Source organism: Gadus chalcogrammus, chromosome 21 (genome assembly GCF_026213295.1).
Source record: "Gadus chalcogrammus isolate NIFS_2021 chromosome 21, NIFS_Gcha_1.0, whole genome shotgun sequence".
In the NCBI taxonomy this organism is placed as follows: domain Eukaryota; kingdom Metazoa; phylum Chordata; class Actinopteri; order Gadiformes; family Gadidae; genus Gadus; species Gadus chalcogrammus.
This window is the reverse complement of record NC_079432.1, coordinates 2,447,633-2,459,014: the sequence shown is the minus strand read 5'-3', so window position 1 is coordinate 2,459,014 and position 11,382 is coordinate 2,447,633. Positions and strand designations below refer to the sequence as shown.

At 52.3% G+C, this 11,382-nt stretch overlaps 1 protein-coding gene across 1 annotated transcript in view; it reads right to left on the bottom strand.

The window, feature by feature from the left end:
• Positions 1-8,182, bottom strand: part of ankrd6b (ankyrin repeat domain 6b) — a 19,457-nt gene extending 11,275 nt beyond the window's left edge. Inside the window, exon 1 of the mRNA XM_056581851.1 lies at positions 7,908-8,182. The gene's annotated coding sequence lies outside the window, so the exon portion shown is untranslated. The remainder of the gene's footprint in view (positions 1-7,907) is intronic.
• Positions 8,183-11,382: the final 3,200 nt, after the last annotated feature.

Sequence of the window (11,382 nt, the reverse complement as noted above, 5' to 3'; positions counted from 1 at the left end):
TGCTCTCTCTCTCTCTCTCTCTCTCTCTCTCTCTCGCTCTCGCTCTCTCTCTCTTGCTCTCTCTCTCTCTCTCTCTCTCTCTCTCTCGCTCTCTCTCTCTTGCTCTCTCCACCTGCAGCAGAAGGAGACAGGAAGCACATGATGGAGGGAGAGAGTCAACGTGAGCGGGGGGTTAGTCAGGCAAACAGGAAATGAGGGGGGGGGGGGGTATATGATGACATCACCCTCTATTGCCAGTTTACAGACAGGCTGACCAGCTGGGGGTGAAAGGTCAGAGCAGGCCCGAGCAAAGGGGTCACGAGCCCTTAATAACAGAAGGGTAGAGATGGTCTGAAACCCAAAGTGGGACTGGAACCCAGCGGCTGGGTCCTGTTGGAACAGTGTTCACAGAAAGAACGATTGAACTCACGTTAGGCTGTGCTGCCACACAGAGACCGGAGACACGCAGTAGTAATCCCACAGTCCTCTGGATCACCAGTAATTGCTTCTAAACACCTGAAGTACTTTGGCAGTAAGACCGCAGAGTGCTGGCTCGAACTACTGACAGGAGGTGGGTGTGTGTGTGTGTGTGTGTGTGTGTGTGTGTGTGTGTGTGTGTGTGTGTGTGTGTTGGCCCAGGTGATTGTTGAAATGTGTATTTTAGATGAAGAGATTGCCGTTGTGATCCTAACTCTGTTTGTCACATCAATACGTTACCGTGTGCAAATGTTCACTGAATTCAATTACATACTAAATGTATTATTTATATCACAAAACTTGCATAACCAGAAGATATTTGTTGTTTTTACGCGATTTGCGGTGAGTCCAGAGACATGTCATTAAGTGGCAGGTAGGGGATAGACAGTAAAACCTCCTGAATATCTTCAACTGGGCCTCCCCTCTCATCTCCCCTCTCTCCTCTCTCCCCTCCTCTCTCCTTCTCCTCTCTCCCCTCTCTCTCCCCTCCCTCTCTCCTCTCTCCTCTGTCCTTCTCCTTCTCCTCTCTCTCCCCTCTCCTCTCACCTTTCACCCCCTCTCTCCCCCCTCTCCCCCCTCATGGTGGGTAGTGTGTTTTCCCTCCAGGCTTCGCAGCGTTAAGCGAAGGATTTACGACGGTGGCGGCGGCGGCGTGGCGGCCCGGGGGTGAGTTCCTACAGGAGTCTCTGACTGAAGTCTCTGTGACACCGACCGGCAGACGACGGCCCTCTCACTGCCAACGTCTCGGGGTGAACGCTTGGCGCGCGCTACGAGCGCTAAAGTGTGCACCGCCGTTAGCGCCCGCAGAGAGAAGGTTGGGCTAATTAGCGTTAGCTAAACGTTAGCCGAACATGAAACAGTGGCTTCCCTTCTTGAGGAAAGGCATCGCTCTTTAAGAAGGAGTGCTCTTACGGTCGTGTCTTATCAACGAAAACCGTGCACACAGACAGACTTTTGAAAGAACCTGTGTAGTAGAATCGGTGGTGTCCTAGAATCGATCGACCTAGAATCAGTGTTCTAGAATGTGCCGTGTTCTGGAAGTGTTTCCAGGCGTACTATCAAGGAACAAAAAGCTCCCAGGGGGGCCAGCGGCCCTCTGATGAATGCTAGTGAGTCCAACACACCTGGCCCCCACCTGAGAGAGAGCGATTCAGTGAGTGGGTGAGTGAGTGAGTGAGTGAGATAGAGAGAGATAGCGAGAGAGAGGTTGAATATTGGTAACTCTGTGATTTGAGAGTCCTCTCTGCTTAGGATCTGCCCTAAACCGGGTCTAACCGGGTCTAACCGGGTCTAACCGGTTCTTACCGAGTCTAACCGGGTCTAACCGGGTCTAACCGGGTCTAACTGGGTCTAACCGGTTCTTACCGGGTCTAACCGGGTCTAACTGGGTCTAACCGGGTCTAACCGGTTCTTACCGAGTCTAACCGGGTCTAACTGGGTCTAACCGGGTGTTCCCCACGTCGCATCCCATACTTGGTCCGGATTATCACCATCCGGCGGGAACCAGATCCAGTCAGCGTTTAATTCCTTCTTACGGCTAAACAGCGTAACTTAACCCGGTGCGCTCACGCCCTCACCCCCACCAAGCTAGCCTCCGGAGCTAACCCGCTAACGCTACGCCGGCTAAATGGGCCGTGAAGAGGATTAGATTAGCTGCTAGCGTGGTTCCCCTCCTCTCGGAGAGCGGGGGGGGATCGGGGACCGGCCTGGCACTACGGGGAGCTGGACTTTGACTGAAGTATGCTAATTCATGCTCTGGACTGAGAGGAGGGAAATGTTACAGTTGGTTAACGTGAGTCGTGGCGCTGATCAGTTTTACAACTCAGAACCCAGTGTTCACCTCCAGGGTGACAGAGACTGGTCGTAACCAGCTGAGCTCACGATTATAAAAAAAAACGAAATGACAAAGTTCTTGACAATTTGCCTGAATCGGTTTTGTTCTGATTCTGAGATGTTCTGGATTCTGTTGTTTCAATTCTATCTCTACCTCTCTCTCTCTCTCTCTCTCTCTCTCTCTCTCTCTCTCTCTCTCTCTCTCTCTCTCTCTCTCTCTCTCTCTCTCTCTCTCTCTCTCTCTCTCTCTCTCTCTCTCTCTCTCTCTCTCTCTCTCTCTCTCTCTCTCTCTCTCTCTCTCTCCCTACCTCTCCCTCTTTCCCTCCCACTCTCTCTCCCTCCCGCTCCCTCTTTCCCTCCCACTCTCTCTCTCCCTCCCTCTCCCTCTTTCGCTCCCTCCCTCTCTCTTCTCCCTCTCTCTCTGAAAAGGTGCTACTGTGGTAGTATTTGAATGAGTCCATCTTGCCGGTGGGGATTTGAATAAGATCAAGAAGAAGAGTCTCTCCCTCTCTGCATTCCTCTGGAATCTCCTGTTCTATTCACACACACACACACACACACACACACACACACACACACACACACACACACACACACACACACACACACACACACTTGGCAGAGCTATGCCTCTCGGTGGCAGCTAGGCAACCAGGCTTTTGTGCGAACTTTCAGGAACTCTAACTTAGGATAATAAGAGGCAGTGCCAGCCCCCCCCCCCTCAGGATTTAGAGGGGCCCCCAGAGGAGAGGCCCCCCAGGACTGGTTATTATCAACAGAAAGGCTGGAAAACATGGAAGGCATGTTATATATAATATAACATGTCTTCCCCCCATCAGGGCGGACATGTTGGAATGTCAGGAAGGGGGCCACAGCTTGTAAGAGTGTGGGAGGGGCTCTCATGGGAGGGGCCCTCATGGGAGGGGCCCTCATGGGAGGGGCCCTTGTGTTTAACAACCTCATCACAGCCCCCTGGGGGCCGTCCCAGGGTCACGCAGAGGTCAAACTAACCAGTCAGACCACTCTGATGATCCCACAGTATTGCCACGACCCCTGACCTCTGAACCCTGACCCCGTCTCAGGTACTCCATTTCCTCCCCGGTTTCCTCTTTCAGCTCCTCCCTGAACGACCCCGTGCCCGTCGACTCCTCCGACAGGACAGCGATCGTTACCTTCCCACAATGCACTCTGTCTAAGACGGGCTGAGAGAGAGGGCGGCTGGGAGGTTCAGGAGAATCTCTGCAACACCTGATGGGAAGAATGGGAAGAATGCTGCCCTCCTAAATCAGGAAGGACTGGAAAACCTCAGCCCCGTCTCTGAGCTGAACTCTGGGTATCCAGAGTTCAGCTCTGAGACGGGGCTGAGGTGTCAGTCTGCCCGGTAAGATAACAAATGCACGAGCCGCTGACCTCACCCCATCCTACTGTATCATCTGCAGAAGAGGTAGAAACTGGGCCGAACGAACGGGTTGCATAACGCTGTTCTGAATGTCCTCTGCCGCTCCACTGAGCTCCATCTAAAACGCTTCCTGTTCAAACCCACTTTTCCCCAGTGTGGGTTCTGTGTGGACAGATGTGCCATCCCATAATAGAGCAGGGAGCACCAGAGGGCCAGGAGAGAACACACAGCTCACACACAGATGAGCACTCACTCCACAGAGTCAAAGCAACGCTGAACCACTGAAGACCTGAACCTTCCCGACCCGCTCTGCTCCCTCGTCCCAGCGGGCAGACGGCTCACTCAGATCAGGGGGATCGATGCTCGAGGCCACGACTAGATCCTCACACCGCGCCTTTACATTGACAGAAACATTCAGAGCATTTGGACACTTTTATCCAAAGCGACTTACAATAAATACATTTGTCAGAAGAAGGTGAAACAACAATATATGGCTGTGTGGTTACAGTAATGATGTTCATAGAACCAAGAGCCGAACACATAAACAACAACAATAACTAGTTTAACCCATTCCCTGTATAGGCAAAGATAATTAGGGTAAGATGATACATAACTAAGTACTATAAATACAACATGCTGTAAGTGTGTACATAATGTGCCAGGATGTACAACAGACAATAAATAAGAGGGGTGGGAGGGGGTCTCTCTCTCTCTCTCTCTCTCTCTCTCTCTCTCTCTCTCTCTCTCTCTCTCTCTCTCTCTCTCTCTCTCTCTCTCTCTGTGTCAGTCTTCATGCCACTGTTGTCACTCTCTCTTCTTCTGCCTCCAGAATGTTAGCTGAAGGAGGTCCAGCGAGAGAGCAGATTAAACCGGTCCGACCCGGGCTAATCCGGCTCTCTTTCAGGGAACGCTAGTTTGCGGGGTTGATACTTAATCCCATCCCCGCTCCGAATGGGAAAAAGCACAACAAACACTACTTGATACGATCATGTCCTTTGTTGTGAGGCGTTGAGATGTGGGAGGGCTGTCAGACCGCATGAAGGTCTGAAGGCTTCCATTCTCCCCAGCCCTCCTCTCCCCCTCTAACAGGACATGTGTCCTGTAACATTGAGGCCCGCACAGCGATTTTAACGGTGAAACACTGACTGAAACTCTCGGTGAAGTAGGCAGTGGATCCCAGCCAAACCACGGCCTGCTGAAAAGAGAATCTTCTGGATGATCTAGTTTTGTTGACATCTGATAAGACAGTTTCTTCTTCCACACAATAAGAAGTGATCCGACTCGGTACAGGGAAGGGAATTATTTAGACTAGAATCCAACACAGAAGGACTTTGTCTCCGGGTAGCTCTGATATTGAAACACGATACGCAGTTCACCCCAACGGAGAGGTCCTGGAGTCTTTCTCGTGAGGGACAGCCGCCTCAAACCTGCCTCAGTCAGTCACGGACCTCCTCAGTCAGTCACGGACCTCCTCAGTCTGTCACAGACCTCCTCAGTCAGTCACAGACCTCCTCTGTCAGTCACAGACCTCCTCAGTCTGTCACAGACCTCCTCAGTCAGTCACGGACCTCCTCAGTCAGTCACAGACCTCCTCAGTCAGTCACGGACCTCCTCAGTCAGTCACGGACCTCCTCAGTCAGTCACGGACCTCCTCAGTCAGTCACGGACCTCCTCTGTCAGTCACAGACCTCCTCTGTCAGTCACAGACCTCCTCAGTCTGTCACAGACCTCCTCAGTCAGTCACAGACCTCCTCAGTCAGTCACGGACCTCCTCAGTCAGTCACGGACCTCCTCAGTTAGTCACGGACCTCCTCAGTCAGTCACAGACCTCCTCTGTCAGTCACAGACCTCCTCAGTCTGTCACAGACCTCCTCAGTCAGTCACAGACCTCCTCAGTTAGTCACAGACCTCCTCAGTCAGTCACAGACCTCCTCAGTCAGTCACAGACCTCCTCAGTCAGTCACAGACCTCCTCAGTCAGTCACGGACCTCCTCAGTCAGTCACAGACCTCCTCAGTCAGTCACGGACCTCCTCAGTCAGTCACAGACCTCCTCAGTCAGTCACAGACCTGCCTCAGCCTCTAGATCATCAGCTGTCACCTCTCATTCACTGACACTCAACTGTTCAATGGTTTACATCAGCCCACTATAAGCCAATCAGAGGCCAGGGATGGGAATGATATCACCCCATAACTACTAAAAGGTGTGGGAATGGTGTTTTCAGATCTACCTGTATCAGTGAAGACCAGGCCTGGGTCTACCTTTAGCTAAGCTTCAGTATCTGGAGTGAAGGTTCAGAACCCCTCCTGAACAAGTGTCTAGGAGCAAGGCATGAAACCAACCCTTCACTGCCGCTGGCCGCCGCCCCTTGAGTGTGTGTGTGTGTGTTTGTGTGTGTGTGTGTGTGTGTGGGTGGGTGCTAGTGTGTGTGTGCATGTGTGTGTGTTTGTCGGAAAGTGTGTGCAGGTTTGGGTGCTAGTGTGTTTGTGCATGTGTGTGTGTGTGTGTGTTTGTCAGAATGTGTGTGCATGTTTGGGTGCTAGTGTGTTTGTGCATGTGTATGTGTGTGCTAGTGTGTGCACTGTGCGTGTGTGTGTTTGTTTACATCAGTGCCTTAGTGTGCGGGATTAGCAGTCAGGCGCTCTCAACAGTCAGAGCTGACAGAATAAGGCTTCCAGAACACAGCTTGTTTCATTTACCTCCACCGTCGGAAGGCTGGACCTGCACAGCACCCATAATCACCCGCCATTAGCCCGCTCAATGGGTGACCCACGCAGGCCAGAGCCTTCACCCCCACACCCCCTGCTGCTACCAAGGCATTACCATAGGAACCAGCCCCACCCCCGACTACACCACCACCACCAGCAGCAGCAGCACCACCACCACCACCCAGGGTGTCAATCCTCCGCCACTCAAACACTTGAACACTCCCAGACGCTGCCGCAGAAGAGATTAACAACTGTCTGCTACATCCGTTAAAGAGTTAAAAGATAAAGAGGCGAAGAGTGAGGAAGAGAAGTATGAGTAGCAGGCTGCGGGGAGAGAGGGATGTTAGTTACACTATTGGTTCAGATGATGTCTCTTAATCCCACACCTGTTGCCGGGACATTTAAATCAGCATTTGATATTAAAATGTTATGCAAGTCAGGCATCGAGTTTGTAGTTTCCCACCGGGTCCGCCCCCTCCACCCCCTCCCCCCTAAATCTGGTGGATCGTTTCCTGAGTGCCTGCGTGATCAGCTTCCACCCGCCCCAGATTATTGTCGTTATCAATAATTAATCAGGCCCTTTCAAAACGCACATGTGAACATGTTGAGAAGCAGGACTTTCCCTGACACACGCATCGCCATCTGACGCCCCCCCCCCTGAGACTGACCATTAGAGCTCATCATATCCCCGCCCCCCCCCCCGCCCATGGGACTGAGGGACCAATCAGGGCTCGTTAGTGTGATTGTGTTACACGCCCTTACACACCTGGTGCGCTCTGACGCGCGCTAATCCGCTCCCAGGGGACGCGAGCAGACGGACAGGCGGTCATTTCATCACGTCATCACGTCACGTAGTCTACATCCAAACGATGGACAGAACCCCCATAGAGTTCACTCAGTATTAGAGCTATGTTGATGTAAAACATGTTAAAGTAAAGTACAATGATGGAGGAAATTGATTCAACACAAATGGTTCATATGGTGACCATAATACAGGCTTATAGAGGACTATATAACATATAAATTACTTTAGGGGCATAATGTCAATATCTGGAGGTTTATGTTGCTAATGCTTAATAATAAAGTTATAACAATATAGAGCTTAATTGGTCCAGCTATCGGCGGACCTATGACTAAAGCCTCCGGGCTAATTGACTCGGGAATGTCCCTTCAGTTGTAACTATCTGAAGGTTTAGTTCTGAAGATTTCTCCACTACAGCCTCGTCTACCTTTCTCTGGAGAGCAGAGAACTTGGAGAAGCTTTAGTTGGGACTCTGTTCGAAGCTTCCCCTGGTCTAGTGTGTCCGGGACCTGGTCAAGTGAGCCAAGACCTGGTTTAGTGAGTCCGGGACCTTGTCTTTAAAGTGCGGCTGTACCCTGCAGGACTGCGCCGAACAGGTTCAACAGATCCACGCCTTCGTGGAGAGTGAACTCCGTGTGCGCAGTAAGAAACACGTTCAAACCCAGGAAATTAACCAAATCAAAAAGTTAATGATCATAACTCAGTCTTACCGGGAACCGGAGAACGGGCCAACTTCACACGGCAGCTGATGGGGGTTTAATCACAGACGGACCGAGAACAGTACAATCTCCAAGAGCTGAATACGATCGATTTGGAGATCAGGAGATCTGAAAGTCCTGCGTTCACTCCGGCCGCCGCGGAGTCCCCTGTGGTCCGTGAGGCAGGCTGGTCCAGGCGGGTCCAGCCTCTCCCCGCCGCCCCCCGAAGCGCTGATTTGCATGTGAATGGCCGCAGTGACGGGCTGTCATTACGGGGAAGCGACGCAGGCGGAGGGTCCAACTCTCCCCTTGCCCGCCTCTCTCTCTCCCCGGCTCCGCCCCTCTCTCCCCCCCTCTCTCCTTCTCTCTTCCCGGCTCCGCCCCTCTCCCCCTGGCTCCGCCACTCTCCCTCCCCCCCCCCCCTCGGCTCCGCCCCCCCTCCCTCACCGGTCCGCCCCCTCTCACTGGAGCCGCCCTCTCTCTCCCCGGCTCCGCCCCTCTCCCCCAGGCTCCGCCCCTCTCTCTCCCCGGCTCCGCCCCTCTCCCCCCGCTGCCCCGAATCTTCAGCAAGGCTGTTCAACCCATCCAGAGTTGTTGACCTTTAGGAAACAACTTCTCATCCTCTCTGCAGGGGGACGAGTCTACTGGGTCTACTGGTTCTACTGGGTCTACTGGGTCCAGGTGTGCCTGTGGTGAGGACCAGGACACAGTGTGGGAGGGACCTAGGCCACTCGGAGAGATGTAAATATAGTTTGTCTCTCTGGGTCTGACATACTGCCACACTATTAATGGTCTCTCTCTGGGTCTGGTATCTGGTCTCTGGGAGCTGGTCTCTCTCTGGGTCGGGTCCCTCTCTGGGTCTGGTCTCTCTCTGGGTCTTGTCTCTGGTCTCTGGGTCTCTCTCTGGGTCTGGTCTCTCCCTGGGTCTGGTCTCTCACTGGGTCTGGTCCCTCTCTGGGTCTTGTCTCTCTCTGGGTCTTGTCTCTGGTCTCTGGGTCTCTCTCTGGGTCTGGTCTCTCTCTGGGTCTGGTCTCTCTCTGGGTCTGGTCTCTCTCTGGGTCTGGTCTCTGGGTCTGGTCCCGCTCTGGGTCTGGTCTCTCTCTGGGTCTTGTCTCTCTCTGGGTCTGGTCTCTCTCTGGGTCTGGCCTCTCTCTGGGTCTGGTCTCTCTCTGGGTCTGGTCTCTGGGTCTCTCTCTGGGTCTGGTCTCTCTCTGGGTCTGGTCTCTGGGTCTCTCTCTGGGTCTGGTCTCTCTCTGGGTCTGGTCTCCAGCCGTCAACACGCGCTGAGGTTACACTGAGTCCACAGTTATCCCCCATTGTTTGACTTGTTGAGGTTGTGTTTCTGGGCACGCAGCCCTGGGCTAATTAGGCCGGCTCGGTCTGTAACACGTCTGTGATTAGTGGAGAAATCCTGCAACACCATGACAGTATTCAACATCTCTCTCCCTCTCCGTCTCTGTCTCTGTCTCTGTCTCTGTCTCTGTCTCTGTCTCTGTCTCTTTCTCTGTCTCTGTCTCTGTCTCTGTCTCTGTCTCTGTCTCTGTCTCTGTCTCTCTCACTCTCACTCTCACTCTCACTCTCACTCTCACTCTCTCTCTCTCTCTCTCTCTAGGTGAGAGAGTTGGGGGAGATGGGGGTGTCCCTCACCCTCTCCTCTTCAGCTGCCGAAGGCCCAGATCTCCCCAGGACCTGGATCAGGACCCGGGGCGGACCGAGGCGTGAGTCACGCCATGGACAGGTTACGAGCGCGATTCCCACCAGAATAAGATCCCGAGCCCGGGGTTGATTTCAGCGGGACAATGGAGAGAAGACAACAGGTCCGTCTTTAAATAGTGCCTCGCATTCCGCTCAGAACACAAAGAGTGTAACCATCGGAGAGCAGTTGAACGTGTGACGTATTCAGATCGATGAGGACCTCATGTGAGGTTCACACACACGCACACGCACACGCATGCGCACACACACACATTCTCTGTGCCTCTGCAGTCTAAATGCTCTGTGCTGAGGACAAGTATAGCGTTGATCCCTAAATCACGCCACTCCCCCAGGCCCCATCTCCATCATCTACCAGAGGACTGAGGTATCTCTGCACCCAGACCGGTTCACTCTGATGCCTGAATGACGCCAGGACCCTCCCCTGACTGAACACTCGTCCTCAGGGGCGTGTCCAGAGCCTTTAGGAGGTGTGGCCCGCTGTAATTCTGCAGGACGACAGTCAATCCATCCCCTGTTTAACGAAGGCGGCTTCCCCGGAAAGGCCTGTGATTGGACAGTCCTGACCCCAAACCGGCCCCTCTGAACTGGAACCCGGTTTCGACTGACCCACGTGAATTTAATCCGTGGCCACGGTCTGAGGGGGTCTGGTCCTAACTGGGTCTGGTCCTGGGTGGGTCTGGTCCTAACTGGGCCCCCCCCCCCCACTAGCCGGGTGAGGGGGACCCTACAGTCCTGACCTCTGATTGGTTCCTTCCAGCCGTCTCTCAGAGAGCCCTCCCTCCTCTTCTGGAAGCGTCTCGTGTCCCCGTACGGAGTCCGACGGTAACTCGACCCTGACTGAACCCTCTCTCTCGCTCCTCTACGTCTTTGTTGATCGTCTCTCCGTATAAACAGCCTACAGCCTTTGGCGGGTGATTCATTACTCCGTCTATAGTGACGGTGCGACACCCATTCACCGGTCGGGGGAAAACAGGACACCGAATCTTATGGATGTACGACAGATCTGTGATGTATGAGGGACAGACTGTCAGGTCTGGATCGGAGATTAATAACCCCCCCCCCACCCAATACACTGGGGGGGCCTTCAACACACGCAGACAGAACCATGGTGGATTATAGTAGAATACAGACCTGGTAACATAATACGTAAAATATTAAAACAACAGGAATAATTAGGATGCAAATAGTTCAGAATTTAAAAATATTTTTGTAATGTATACAATAACATATAAACCATTTTTATCCTAGCGCGTCGTTATGAGCAGTGTATTACATGTGCTCACGTTGCCATCGTGTGGTTAGACTGTTAAATTACAAGAAGCGTTTGGCTTATTTTATGAATGAATGTATTTTACTAACAACAAGGACGGCTCACATTTCGACTAATACATTGATTGTGTCAATACATAATATTAAAAAAATCCCATTCAGAACAGATTGATTCATTTATGAAGAACATTTTGCCGGATGGTATGGAGTATTTTGTACGGCAATTTCAATCAATTACATTTTTTAAAACTTATATAGAAAATATTAACATATCCTGATGTGTATTGATTGGATCGTAAAGGTCGTCATAATAACGTGTAGTTATTACATCGTCCAGGGGGTGGCAGCTCAACACTAATAAGGACACCAGACTCTCAGTTAATCGAGTGGAGGGTTGAATGCCCACCAGCAGCACCAGGGGTGAAAGGTCAGTGAGAGTACCTCATGACCTCACACAGATTGACCTCCTGCAGAACATAGTCTTCAAGTTTGTAGTCTGTAG